At 41.8% G+C, this 13,768-nt stretch overlaps 1 protein-coding gene across 1 annotated transcript in view; it reads right to left on the bottom strand.

Annotated features, from left to right (window-relative positions):
* Positions 1-13,768, bottom strand: part of wwp2 (WW domain containing E3 ubiquitin protein ligase 2) — a 99,910-nt gene that overhangs the window by 67,564 nt on the left and 18,578 nt on the right. The window lies entirely within an intron of this gene.

A 13,768-nucleotide genomic window follows, 5' to 3' on the forward strand; every position in this document is an offset into this window, starting at 1 on the left:
AATACCACATGAGGGGGTGGTCATGTGCATTTTCCACGTCGGCTTTTGGTATTTACCATAATTACCATAATACCGTAACGCGGTTTGCAACATTCATTATAATGTAATAAAATCATTCTTTAACATCATTTTCAAATAAATGTATTTTACTTGTGCACAGACTTGTGTCACGAAGACAACATTGTTGTTGTTGTTGTTGTTGTTTATTTTAAATCACTGTCATTGCAGTAGTTATTTTATATATCCAGGGGTTGTGGAAGAATGTAAAAATAAACCTTAAAAAAACTGCTGCTGAAGCCCGAAGAGAGAGATTTAGGCCTGGCGGAGGACCTGCAAATAAAGAAGCTGACCAGTTGGATGAGTTACTGACAGGAATATTGGAGAGCCAGCAACCTTTGGAGAACATACCAGATGGTGACCATCTGATAGTTCAGATGATGGATTACGCACACCTACATTAAGTATATAAATACATTTCACTTTCCCTTTTCTTTCTCTCTCAAACTTGAATTTACTTTGTGTCATCAAAAATCTTCCCATTAATCTGTATTTATTTGACCATATATATGAACTTGTCTTGTTTTAAAGCTGCTGTCCGTAGCTTTTTTGGGGTTAAAAATTATCCAAAATACATATTTGATAAAATACATAACCAGCCAGTGTTCAAAACTATCTGCTTGCCTTAGCTCGATGCAAAACGGTAAGCTTGTAATAATGTTTTTAATTTTAGTGGTACTGGTGGATTTCCGCGGGAGATTCGAGCATGTCTTTGCGTCATTACGTCACATCTGTACACATAAAGAAGGAGTCTCGGCTAGTAGGCTATATTGCGTGTGAGGATGTTGGGGGTAGAGATTTATAGCCTTTTCTCACAGCACTTGATATAATTAAACTTATCAATTTGATAGCGGATCCAGAAAGGTTCAAACGACGATCATCATCAGTGACAACTAGAGACTCACCCGCTGTAACATGCAAAAGACTTCGTTCGGACTTCGGAGTGGCTACAGAAAAAAAGAGACTGCAACCGGACCCATGCGAAAACAAGGATAATATCGGAAGGACATTACATGATGTAGTCACGCAATGCTTGCTGACGTTGTTAACATTAACAATTTGAGAACAAAGTATAGCTACTTTGCACGGTTTTGCGTGAAATGATAATTTATAAGCAATTGTTAGATTTAATCAGCGCGATTTACTGCAATGTCAGAACCAGAACAAAAGTGAATGTTTCTTACTAGTTCAGATGACATTTCCCGGTGAAAATTCTTATGTTGGTCATACTTCCAAAAAGAATAATCTGTGATTCTGAATGACAATATCCACATCGGCGCGGTGACTGACAGCTGCACACTCTCCTCAAACACTGTGTTCATCCGCGCTGTGCCGTGTCGAGGGTGTTGAACTACAACCCACGTAAAGTTGATTATTCCGCGAATGACTGCAATTGCAGATTTCGAACAGAGATGGCGACAAAGAGGAAAAATGCCGGACTGCAGCTTTAAAGGAGAACTCCGGTCAATTTTAACATTGAGCTCATTTTTTTGTACATCTGGAGTGCTGTCAGTACAGACAAAAACGACAAAAATTGGTGTTGCCTACACCGTGTTATCCTCTTTTTAAAATTCGCACCCTGTTGACTTCAATGGGGCAAGTTCTAAACCTGCTTTTAGCCTCTTAACAACCTTAAAGGACAACTCCGGCGCAAAATGAACCTCGGGTGTAATAACACATTGGTACAGACTAAATCGTTCCCTGAGATTTGTTTTCATGATAATCGAATATAAAGAGTTTTATCTCTAAAAACAGTTTAGCTTATAACGCTAGTATATTGGGCATCGAGTAAGCAAAAAGAGATCGCTAGTTAATACCATTAACAAGGCTCAAATTAGCCCCACACTAACACGGCAGCATAATGAGTGTCCTTCCTTACATGCAAACCGAAGCATTGAGAACTTTGTAAGTGTATAGACAGTTTAATAAGAAGATACTTTACACAGACAGTACAGTTAGCGCATACAGACAGCAGCCATCTTGGAAAACAGTCTCGATCAATAGAACCACGAAGGTGAGCGAACAGTACGTGTAGATATTGAAGATAAGATAAATTATATTTATTTTTTTATTTTCTCTGTTGCGTTCAGTGCTTCTCTTATGCGCTCAGTGCTTTCTTCCGGAAACAACGGACCATATGAGATTCCAAGTCACAGTTCAGCTCACGTATCACCGTGTTCGTGGTTTGACTAATCGAGACTGTTTTCCAAGATGGCTGCTGTCTGTATGCGCTAACTGTACTGTCTGTGTAAAGTATCTTCTTATTAAACTGTCTATACACTTACAAAGTTCTCAATGCTTCGGTTTGCATGTAAGGACACTCATTATGCTGCCGTGTTAGTGTGGGGCTAATTTGAGCCTTGTTAATGGTATTAACTAGCGATCTCTTTTTGCTTACTCGATGCCCAATATACTAGCGTTATAAGCTAAACTGTTTTTAGAGATAAAACTCTTTACATTCGATTATCATGAAAACAAATCTCAGGGAACGATTTAGTCTGTACCAATGTGTTATTACACCCGAGGTTCATTTTGCACCGGAGTTGTCCTTTAATGTGTCATTACAAGTGCACAGCCATGTGAGTGGTGTTATTAAGAGTGACCACGGTCAATCGGACTGCAATAGATGTGCAAGATATTAATAAAAATGATGTTAATTCAGCCAGCTCACATACCTGTATTTACTTCCTGTTTTCGTTCGAAGTCCACAGTAGTCGATTGTCGAGTTCGCGCGCGCGATCATTAGTTATATTACCAATGATCGCGTGCGCGACCTCAACAATCGACTACTGTGGACTTCGAACGAAAACAGGAAGTAAATACAGGTATGTAAGCAGGTTTAGAACTTGCCCCATTGAAGTCAACAGGGTGCGAATTTTAAAAAGAGGATAACACGGTGTAGGCAACACCGATTTTTGTCGTTTTTGTCTGTACTCACAGCACTCCAAATGTACAAAAAAATGAGCTCAATGTTAAAATTGACCGGAGTTCTCCTTTAAGGAGAAAGTCATATGGCAGTCTGCCAGAACTGGTCACCCTAAGAAAAGACTCACTGTCCATGAAAGGCTGCTATTGATTTCCATGAACGTTGAAGTATCTTAAGGAGGAGCATGAAATGAAGATGAAGATACTGCAAGTAGAACTGGAGATAAAGATGAAGAAGAGAGAGGTGCAGCAGTCTCAAATGTGACATCAGTACATAAATCTGTGGAATAAATATTGTTCAATATAAGTCAAGTTGGATGTTATGGCTGTTTCTGTAACATACCAGACAAAATATCCATTTTACTTTTAAAATATATTTTATTTGCTCATTACATGTGAGAATGAATCAGATCTGAGAGGATGAACAGGTAAACAATGTAAATATATCTATTTAAAGTGGCACAACGTACGCATCTCTGTATGCATGTCCTTCTCCGTGGTCTGATGGAAATGGTGGCACATCTGGATTGTCATCTTCATCTCCCTGCTGTTTCAGTTGTGAAGAACAGCTTTTGCAATGATGACAGTGCAGCATCTTCTTGGTTTGAACCGAAGTGTTTTCCTAAGAAACTGAAAGCGACTCTACTAGACCGCTAGTGCGCTTATGAGCCTGGTTGTAGCGCCATTGTTCAGCTGTTGTTGGGTGCAATGGTGTAAACTAAAGATTCTTCTGAGCATATACCCACTGTCACCAAGCAATATTCCATGATGATCTCCTCTTTCAAACTGAGTGTGCAGAGATGAGTTGAGGAAAATCCGGGAATCATGAGCACCTTTCAAACGTGCAACAATGTTTGAAAACTGCAATTGGGGATTGCACACACCTTAGACATTTATGGAAAACCAATTATTTCGGTCCCTGAATTCCTCAGCATCTGGAGTTGAGGGACATTTTATAGGAATATGGGTTTCATCTATAAATGCAACCTGACTCCTGGGAAGTTCCCATATTCTTAGAATTTTGTGGTTAGCCTGGGTTGAAGCTTCAGGGAAGTTTATTTAATGTGTTCTTAATTCACAAATGGCCCTGCATACTCTGTGAATGACTTTACATATTGTTGATTCACTGACACCACATAAATCCCCAGTTTCTCTGTGAAAGGTGCCACATGCCAAAAAACCTTAAAGTTATGTGCACCTGCAGACAAACTGGAACAGGCTGTCCTCTTTGAGTCAGAGATGAAAGCCTGGGTTCTGAAAGTGAAGAAATCTCAGTTGAATATACTTTATGCATACGAAAACGATCTTGAAAACTTATTTCATCATAATGTTGCAATGGGTCACTTCTGTCTGCAAGAACGAGTTTAAGTAATCCATGTGTCTTCTTTGACAAACGACCTTGATCTGAAGTTAAACCTGTCTCCTAGTAGGTTTAATTTAAGCCTCAATTTAGTTTTGGAGTAGCTCTAGTCTTCCTCCAGGAAATCAGCTTATTAAACTGTACTAAACTAAGTCTAAGACTGTTTAAAACCATGACAGAGAAAGCAGATTTCAGTTGATATGATTTAAAGGGCCATTTTAGTCCAGGACTAGGCTTAATCTCTGTCTGTGAAAACGCTCCTTTATGAGTTTACTTTATTATTAAAGACATCTCGTATTGGAACCTCTGGACTCTCCTCTTCATATTCATCTTTGTGACATCCACAATCTATTCCTCCATCTCTGCTGTCCAACAGACTCGTACAGCAACTTGTTTCGGGGCCAGAGTTTCAAAATGTCTCTTATTCACTTCCGTCTCCTTGTAGACACTCATTAGCTATTGTAAAAGTAGACGTAATCATAGTCATAATCATCCCGATTTAAAATCCTAAATATTAAACGTATTTATTATCGGGGTGGCCCTTATGTGTCTGTGAGCAGATTGGGAATTTTAAGATTGTATTGGTGCCTCATATTACCAGATTAAGTGTCAAACATCGGAAACCACAAAGGTCTTTGACAAGATTTTTCCTCAGATTGTCAAGAGGGGGAAAAAATTTGCGATAAATCATCATAAAACTTATGTAGTCTGAGCCGGCTTTAGATTGCAGTGGCGCACTTCCGTTCATCACTGTTTGATTCTTGTAAACTCTGGGGATAAGGCCAGTTTCCTGGATTTTGACTTGCTATTGACCTTGTTAGTCTAAATCCCTCAGTGGCATTCAACTGGAGAGTTTCACCCATATCACTGTCCTGATGAGCATGATCTGGAAATCATAAAGAGACTAAATAGACCCTAAATGGTCAAGGTGTTATATGACATTATTATCATGCTCATTACATTCACTCAAAACTCAGTCCTATTGGTAACACTTTACAATAAGGTTCATTAGTCAACATTAGTTAACTACCTTAGTTAACATGAACTAAGAATGAACGCTACTTCTACAGCATTTATTAATCTTAGTTAATATTAATTTCAACATTTACTAATACATTATTTAAACCAAATGTTGTATTTGTTAATATTAGTTAATGCACTGTGAGCAAACATGAACAAACAATGAACAGCTGTATTTTCATTAACTAACATTAACATAGATTAATAAATACTGTAACAAATGTATTGCTCATTGTTAGTTCATGTTAGTTACTACATTAACTAATGTTAACTAATGAACCTTATTGTGAAGTGTTACTGTCCTATTGATAGTACCTAGGGCTATACAAATCCAAAATGGATGCAGAGCCTTTTCACAGTTGACTCCTAAACATTGAAACATTGTCATCTCAGTTCAAGAGTAGAATGAAGATCTCTTTAGCCAGACATGCTCCTAATTTATGTATCAACACTGTTGTTACACTCCATGAGTCAGGTTTGCAAGAATCAGAACCAAGTCTACACATTTTAAAAATAACTATCACTCCACTAACGTTAGTTTGTTTTATTCGATGACCACTGCTTTCATTCTTCCTGTCATTTAGGAATCAATAAAAAAAAAAAACTTTAAATCCACATCCTGTGTCAAAGCAAAGGATGCTTCACTGCACCAGCCCAGTCCATAAGATAGGAATAATCATTTACACTAATCATTATAACATGACACTTTACACGAACCATGTAACTAGACAATATTTAGTATTTGTACATTCATTGAAATCCCAGATAAGAATGAGCACCCAAGCTGAGTCTGGTTTCTCTCAATTGTTTTTTTCTTCCGCCAGGGGCACAGTTAGCAATTGTGCCTTGATTTTCTGTTAAGATGCTTTAAAACAACTCAATAGAACCCAATAGAAACGTGTTTTTGTGTAGGATATATCTAGGGTCCCACCAAAGGCAAGGCCACTTAAGAGCCAGGGTTAACTCTAACCTTGAATGCCTAAATCCCCACCACTAAACCTAATCTCAATTAACCTATAAACTCTGCCCTAACTTTTGTCCTGAGACTCATGGCCTGGCACTGTAAATGGCTGTTCAGCTCTGTGGTTTGTTACTATTGCAGCTTTCCAGAGTCACAACCACATTTTCTGTGAATGCATTGTGCTGATCTGTGCAGAAACTAGTATTTGTCCACATTGTGCAATTTTATTTCACTTTTGAGTTATTATTTCTCCCACAGTATCAATAACATGGTTCTGTGGATAAAGAGTTTATGCAGAGAAAAAGGACAACAAGAAAATTAAGCCACGTTTTATATAGTATGTGGCATCCTTAACATCCATAACATAAACCACCATGACGATGACAGTCCTGTATAACTAATCTAATCTGAAGTAGTAGGTTTCAAAAGATCAGTAGTTGCCTTTACATTAAGAGAGCTACTGTTCAGGTTATAAGTAATGAGGGGTGTTCCAGTATCGGAGTTAGAAGATGGTTAACCTTTGTTCGAGTAGCACTTCCACCTTTTGATGCCTTCAGTAAATGCTTTATGGTTTGCACCAGACATTCTGCCAGACAGATGTATGGGTTGGAAAGAATATGTTTTCGTGCAGGAATTTTTCTATCTCTTGGGACACTAACAATGACGAACTGTTCTGGCTGTCCACAATATGAAAACAACTCTCTCAGGATTGGGAGGGTCTTTTCGGAGGTAATCAAGGGCATTAATGGTTTCACTGGCCATTCAGAATGTGCATGCACAGAAGCGAGCAGCATCTTCATCTCAACACGTCCCACAAAATCTAGATTCACTCTTTGCACTTGGGTGCATCATTCTCTTTCCAGCTATTGAAGATCAGGGGAATAAAATGCTGACACCTTGTCTGAGAGATTGGAGTTCAATTCCCACAAGGAGAGGCACATCAAAAAAACAAAAGACTGAACGAGACAGCATTGACCCAGTTGATGAGTCTCCAGGCCCCAAAAATGGGGAATGCATATCAAGCAGCTGCCATCTCCTCTCCACAAAGAGATCCTGACAGAGATACTCCAGCCGTATCAACCCAGGCCTGCCGATTCTATTCACTCAGATGCTCAGTATCTGAGTGGGTATCAGAGTTGCTTTTGTTCTGACCAAAGATTGCCTGCACTGGAGAAATTCAATGGAAATCCTGAGAGGTGTTGAGGTTTCCTGCCTAGCCTTCCAACTTAAACCTTAAAGCTTCACTGCAGAGTCGTCTACATCATCTCTTTGCTCACAGGAAGGGCGCTGGACTGGGCAACCGCCCTGTGGAAGCATCAATCCTCTGTTACCAGCAGTGACATGCTTATCATGAAAATCAGGCCATGTCGACTGAGGATGAGCTGGCCACCACAGAGCCAGTTACCAATCTTGAGGCCATGATATTGCTCACAACCATATATACATGGCTACAACCCTGCCTCCCTCAAGCACCAGTTACTTGGGAGTTTTCGGACCTCTCAATCCTTTTACAGCCCCCCTGGTGGCAAGTCCAGAGGAACCTATGCAGCTGTGGAGAACCAGACTCTGCTTATTGTAGAGAAACGGGCCACTTCTGAGCCAACAATCCTGTCCTTGAGATCAATATTTTTTTCCGAAAACAGCTGCATCTGGTGTCCTAATTCTTGAGATTTAAAAACTCTGCGCTCGCTGAGCAGCTTGGAATTCAGAGACCCTTGACTGTCTTTGCTGGATAAAAAGACCCTTGTGACCTGAACAGATGGGTCACTGCAGAATATCAAAGAACAGAGAAGAGATCTCCTGAGTTACACTTAATCCTTGACTACCCTTGGCTTGTACTTCACAGACCTCAGATTGACTGGTCTTTAGGATTATTGATTGGATGGGGTTCTAATTTTTGGAATTCTTGTTTGTCTTCCCATACCTCTCTCGAGCTATTACCTGCCACTCCAGAGTCACTACTTGATGTCAGGGAGCTGCAAACCCCCTATTTTGAGTTACCAGTCTCACTCAAGGTAGAAGGAACCACAATCAGGACTGAGCTGACCCAATTATTTCTAGAGTATGCTTTCCTAGCTTGGGTTTTCAGACTAAAGCAACAATTCTTCTTCCCCATAGGCCCTATGACTATGCCTTTGACTTGCTGCCAGGTACCTGTCCACCACAAGGTAGGATATTTTTTCTCTCTTCTCACACAGACAATACCCTTCAGAAATTAATTAAGACATTGGGAACTGTGAACTACTGAAAGTGAAACTGGCACTTGAGGTGTAGAGACATTGATTGGAAGGGCCAAAGGCCAAGGAAAGGCCAAACATGCATTTGCCACAATTTTATGGACAATTTGATCTACCAGAGTCAGAGAACAACCCCGAGACCATTCTGCTGAGATCCAGGATCATGGCACCTGTCCATTGGGGAACTGAAGTGACAGTTAAGCAGCGACAACCCAATGTAGGTAATAGCCTTCCAGGACATCTATTTGTTCTTCTGTAATTCTGTGCACTCTATGTTGCAGTATATCCCTCCCTGGTTCACCCTGGAACCACAAAGACTTATCATCCAGAGACGGGTCTGGTGGTTGAATATGTAGAAGGATGTCAAGACCGCACAAAAAAGAAATGCGCTATCATGGTTTTACTGCTCAGTTGCACATCACGTCAATAATATCATGTCACCATGTGGGTCAATTAACCTGTTTGTGACCTGGAGTGTGTGCCCAGAGAAGTAGGCTACTCTCACTCAGAAGTAAGGAGGAGTGGAAGTTGGTTTACATCATGAACATGAATTTTCAACTACATCCACTAGATGGGAGCAGAGGTTTACTCAATGGCTCAAATACCATTCCTAAGTTTTTCATTTAGATATGTTTAGACTAGTGTTGTCAAAAGTACCGACTTTGGTACCAAGTCAGTACTGAAATTTTAGAAATGCATCGAGACCAGCATTTTGAGCGCTGTTGAACGGACTCTTAAACACCTCTGGTTGGCCATTGCGTTCACACGCTCAGTATATATGTCTCTGATTGGCTACACTAATCAGCGCTTCAAAAGCATGTTGTCTTTGTTTTGTGAACGAAGTCCCAGGCCATAGCAAAATCTTTAAACTCATTACTCACGAACTGTCTCCCATTGTCTGTGAAGAGGGTTTGAGGTGACCCATGAACAGAAAAGTGTCTCTTCAGCTTCAGTATGACACTTGCTAAAGTCAGATTGGGGTGCTGATCGATCTCATACCAGCCTGAATAGGAGTCGACAAGCACCAAGTATTGGTGACTGTTCCACTCAAAGATGTCAGCTGCCACTGTTGACCATGGTTGGAACATCGTGCAGCTGAAGGGGCTCTTTCTGCTGGTGGGGTTTGGTGCTGTTGCATGTGGCGCAAGATGTGATGTAAGCATCAATGTCTTTTGTCATGGTAGGCCAAAAGAATATGCCACAGGCAAGTTGTTTGGAGGATTCAGCTCCAGGGTGACCCCTATGTTCAATTTGTGTGTATTCATGCTGAAGTGTTTCTGGTATAACAACTTTGTGGCCTTTCCACACAATTTCATTGTCTGTGATCAATTCATGTCTGTACGGGTAAAATGACCGCATTGCTGGGGGAACACTGTGCAGTTTGGCTGGCCATCCTTGTCTGATTGTGTTCACAAGCATTTGTAGAATGGAGTCATCAGCTGTGTGGCGTTTAACTTCATCCATGCGTGATGGTGAGATGTTGCAGACATTCATTACCTCAAAGGTGTTTTCCTCCTTGGACTGATGCTGTACGGATGCTTGTGGGGCTCGTGACAAGGTGTCTGCTATGTACAGTATATGTGCTTTCATTTTTAAACATTATATTAGATCTGTGTTTGATTGTTTGATTCATCCAGTGAGACAATAACAGATACAGCACATACCTAGTCTCAATGGTAGGGAGACAAAAGTGGACTGACTAAGTTCTGAGGCTTTGGCTCAGAGAGGGAGAAGATAAACAGACATTTGCAACTAAGTTAAATGTGCAGTAAGCGATTTCTGAGAAACACTGTTGAAATAGAAATTGACACCCAAACAAACTCACTCTTCAGTGCTCTGGCCCCAAAATAATGAACATGCTATGCAAGACAGTCCCATCCTCGGTAGATGACCAGATGAATTTTGGCAGGATTAGTAATGGCATATTCAAAAGAAGTGTATTACAAGGAGAAGAAAGAGGATAGAATTTTAAGATGCTGGAAATGAGCAGACCTGCGTCTACTTCATTAAAAGCTCAAAGTGTCAACTGAAACTTCAACTGGACAGCTCTTAAACTAGCAACAATTAACAGATCTTACAGTTAGAAGTGCAGTTCAAATTCCTTACTTGCAACAGTTAACATGAACTAAGAATGAACAATACTTCTAAAGCTTTTATTGGTTTCAACATTTACTAATACATAATTAAAGTGCCCCTATTATGATTTTTTTAATATTCCCTTTCATGCAGTGTGTAATATACCTGTCTGTGAATGTAAACGGTCTGAAAAGTTGTAAGGTTGCGAACAACTTGACGCAAAAACGCTTGCTCTTGAAAGATGGGACAGTATTTGGACCAGCTTGCTCCTCAGAATCACAACCTGTAAGTATGATTAATTATTGATGTATATATTTTCCACATGGTGTTCAAAATACATAGTATGTTTTATATTGTGCATGTCTCCGGCTAACTGGCTAACTCCAGTTATTACTGTTTTACTGAAACAGTTCTGCTAAGCAGCTGTGGGCCACTATTACCTAAAATTGTGTCTGTTAATGCAGATTGTCTGTCGTTAATGAATAAGGATTGAGCAAGATTTGTTTTACAAACTTTATTGTTACAGTCATTCATGTTAGTGCTCGGCTAACATATGCGCTGATAAAGTTATTGCAGTTCCCACATGTGCTTTGAGATCGCAATAGACGTGAAGGACTATAACGCATTAAGAGCTTGCTCAAGTACTGGGGAGCTAAACCATTTAGTGCTTTGTAGGTAGTCAGCAATATTTTAAAATGCATACGATGTTTAATAGGGAGCCAGTGCAGTGTTGACAGAACCGGGCTAATATAGTCAAGCATTCACATAATGCTTACCTTTTAGTCCTCTGCTATGCCATACGGAACCGTTTGCCACTGAAACTGCTTAACGCACCAGTGGGGCTCGACAGCCTTATAGACAAACGGGTCGGTCCGTATGGTTGCGGAGAATTTGGGTTACGGAGAGTTGTGAGATTATGGTTTTCTAACACCTACTCCCGTGTAATGGAAATCATTATGAACATCAGCTATGCTAATTATTTCCCATCTGCCTTTCTGCTGTTATCTCGGGACGCTTGTCCCGAGAAAAATGGCGTTCGTAGGCTCCAGTTTGGTATCCTGCCTCTCACGGGGATTTCGGATGCCTCAACGCCTGTGATGAGAAGACCAACGCCTGCGAAGAGACGACTCAACGCCGGCGATATGTTATCCCCTAAATATTACATGATTAACTAAATGTATTTTTTCCAGGTACTCTCTGATATGGACTTACTGTAAAGCTAATTTAAAACCCTATGATTGTTAGCCAGAGGAGAACTGGCCCCTGACTAGCCTGGGTTCTCCCAAGGTTTTTTTCTCCATCCAATCTGATGGAGTTTTGGTTCCTTGCCACTGTCGCCTTGCTTTTGGCTTGCTTAGTTGGGGATATTTAATATTCAACAATATTATTGAACTGTGTTGTACTACTTTCATGTTATCACTGTGAAGCTGCTTTGATGCAATCTGTATTGTGAAAAGCGCTATATAAATAAATGTGACTTGACTTGACTTGACTAATATGGTCATACTTCCTTGTTCTGGTAAGAACTCAACCTGCTGCGTTTTGGACCAGCTGTAGTTTGTTTATTAAGTGTGCAGGGCAACCACCCATAATAGCATTACAATAATCTAGGCTTTAGGTCATGAACGCATGAACTAACTGTTCCGCATTTTTCATTGAAAGCATATGTCGTAATTTAGATTTTTTTTATTTTTTTTATGGGTGAGTACGGTTTTACAGATGCTAGAAACATGACTTTCAAATGAAAGATTGGTATCAAAGAGCACACCCAGGTTCCTAACCGACGAAGACTTGACAGAGCAGCCATCAAGTGTTAGACAGTATTCTAAGTTATTGTTACAAGACAGAAGGGACTGACACAAGGATGCAAGTAATATAATGTTTATTGCACAACCAGGTGAAAGTTCGGCAGAGCAGGTGAAGGAATGTGGGTGAGAAGAGATCCAGACGATCATGTGCAGGTGTGTGATGTGCTGGTGTGTGATCAGTACTCAGGAGAGGGAGTGCGCTGAGATTGTGTGAGGGTGGAGCCTGGCGTGGTTGTGACATTACGCCCCCTCTCGGAAGGCGCGACCTCGCGCCGTAACAGATGACAGAAGGGAGGGGTGGAGGGGGTCTTGAAGGCAGGCGAGGCACTACCGCAGGCGCGGATCAAGGAGATGACCAAGGGTAGGCAGAAGAAGCAGGAGGAGGTTCGGGTGGAGGACGGCTGACAGGGAGGAGACAGAACAGGAAGGTCCAGGGTGGTGCAGGTCGTGGTGAGAGCCAGTGAAGGGCCTTGGGCAGATGGGTGATGGAAGGTGCCCAGGCAACAGCCAAAAAGGTACCCCACGGCGGCGTCGACGGAGGGAGGAGCCATGGAGAAGCAGTGAAGGCCGCCATGGAGATGACCGGAGGCGACGACGAGGATGAAGCCCACCGCGTAGTCGATGAGCCTAGGTAGTGAAGAGATGATGAAGACCCAGGTGACCGCGATGGAGCCGCAGCGACGACCTCCTGAGAGCGAGGTGGGGATCCGGAGGTCTGAGGGCGAGCTGGAACGACCGAGGGCGGAGATGGAGCCTGAGGAAGGGCGGAGCAAACCGCAGCAGAAGGGGTGGAGAACCAGAGCGCAGCGGACGGTTCGCAAGTCCGCAGCGGAGGTGAAGCGACGTCTGACCTCGGTGGAATCGACGTGCTGAGGGAGTCCGGCAAGACCGAATGGCCGATGGTCCACGCCGAGGTCGAGGGTGGAAGGAGCGTAGGTTCGGGAGCCAGGGCAACAGGTCGAAGCAGATCAGAGCGCACCGAGGTTTTAGACGGAGCTAAGGGCTAATCTTGCACAGGAGAAGACGGCTTCCGACAGGTCCAAGGTGGTACCAATGGACTGGAGGGTGACAGATGACTGGGTGGTACAGATGACTGGAGAAGAGACTGAAGTCCTATGCAGATACCCAAAAAGAACAGAGTTCGAGATGTCTTGAAGAGGTGGTGGAAGAGGGAGGTTGGGCAGGGCTAACACGACAGGCAGATGAATGACAGGATCTAGCTTGACAGGCTTGGGTAACCGAACTGGGACTGGACAATTCTCATCTCCAAAATCCAAAGGTTTCTTTGACAGAGACGCATTCTCAGTGGCTACTAGTGTAGTAA

The sequence above is a fragment of the Rhinichthys klamathensis genome, unplaced genomic scaffold (assembly GCF_029890125.1).
Source record: "Rhinichthys klamathensis goyatoka isolate OS25496 unplaced genomic scaffold, OSU_Roscu_1.1 h1tg000092l_1, whole genome shotgun sequence".
Taxonomy (NCBI): Eukaryota; Metazoa; Chordata; class Actinopteri; order Cypriniformes; family Leuciscidae; genus Rhinichthys; species Rhinichthys klamathensis.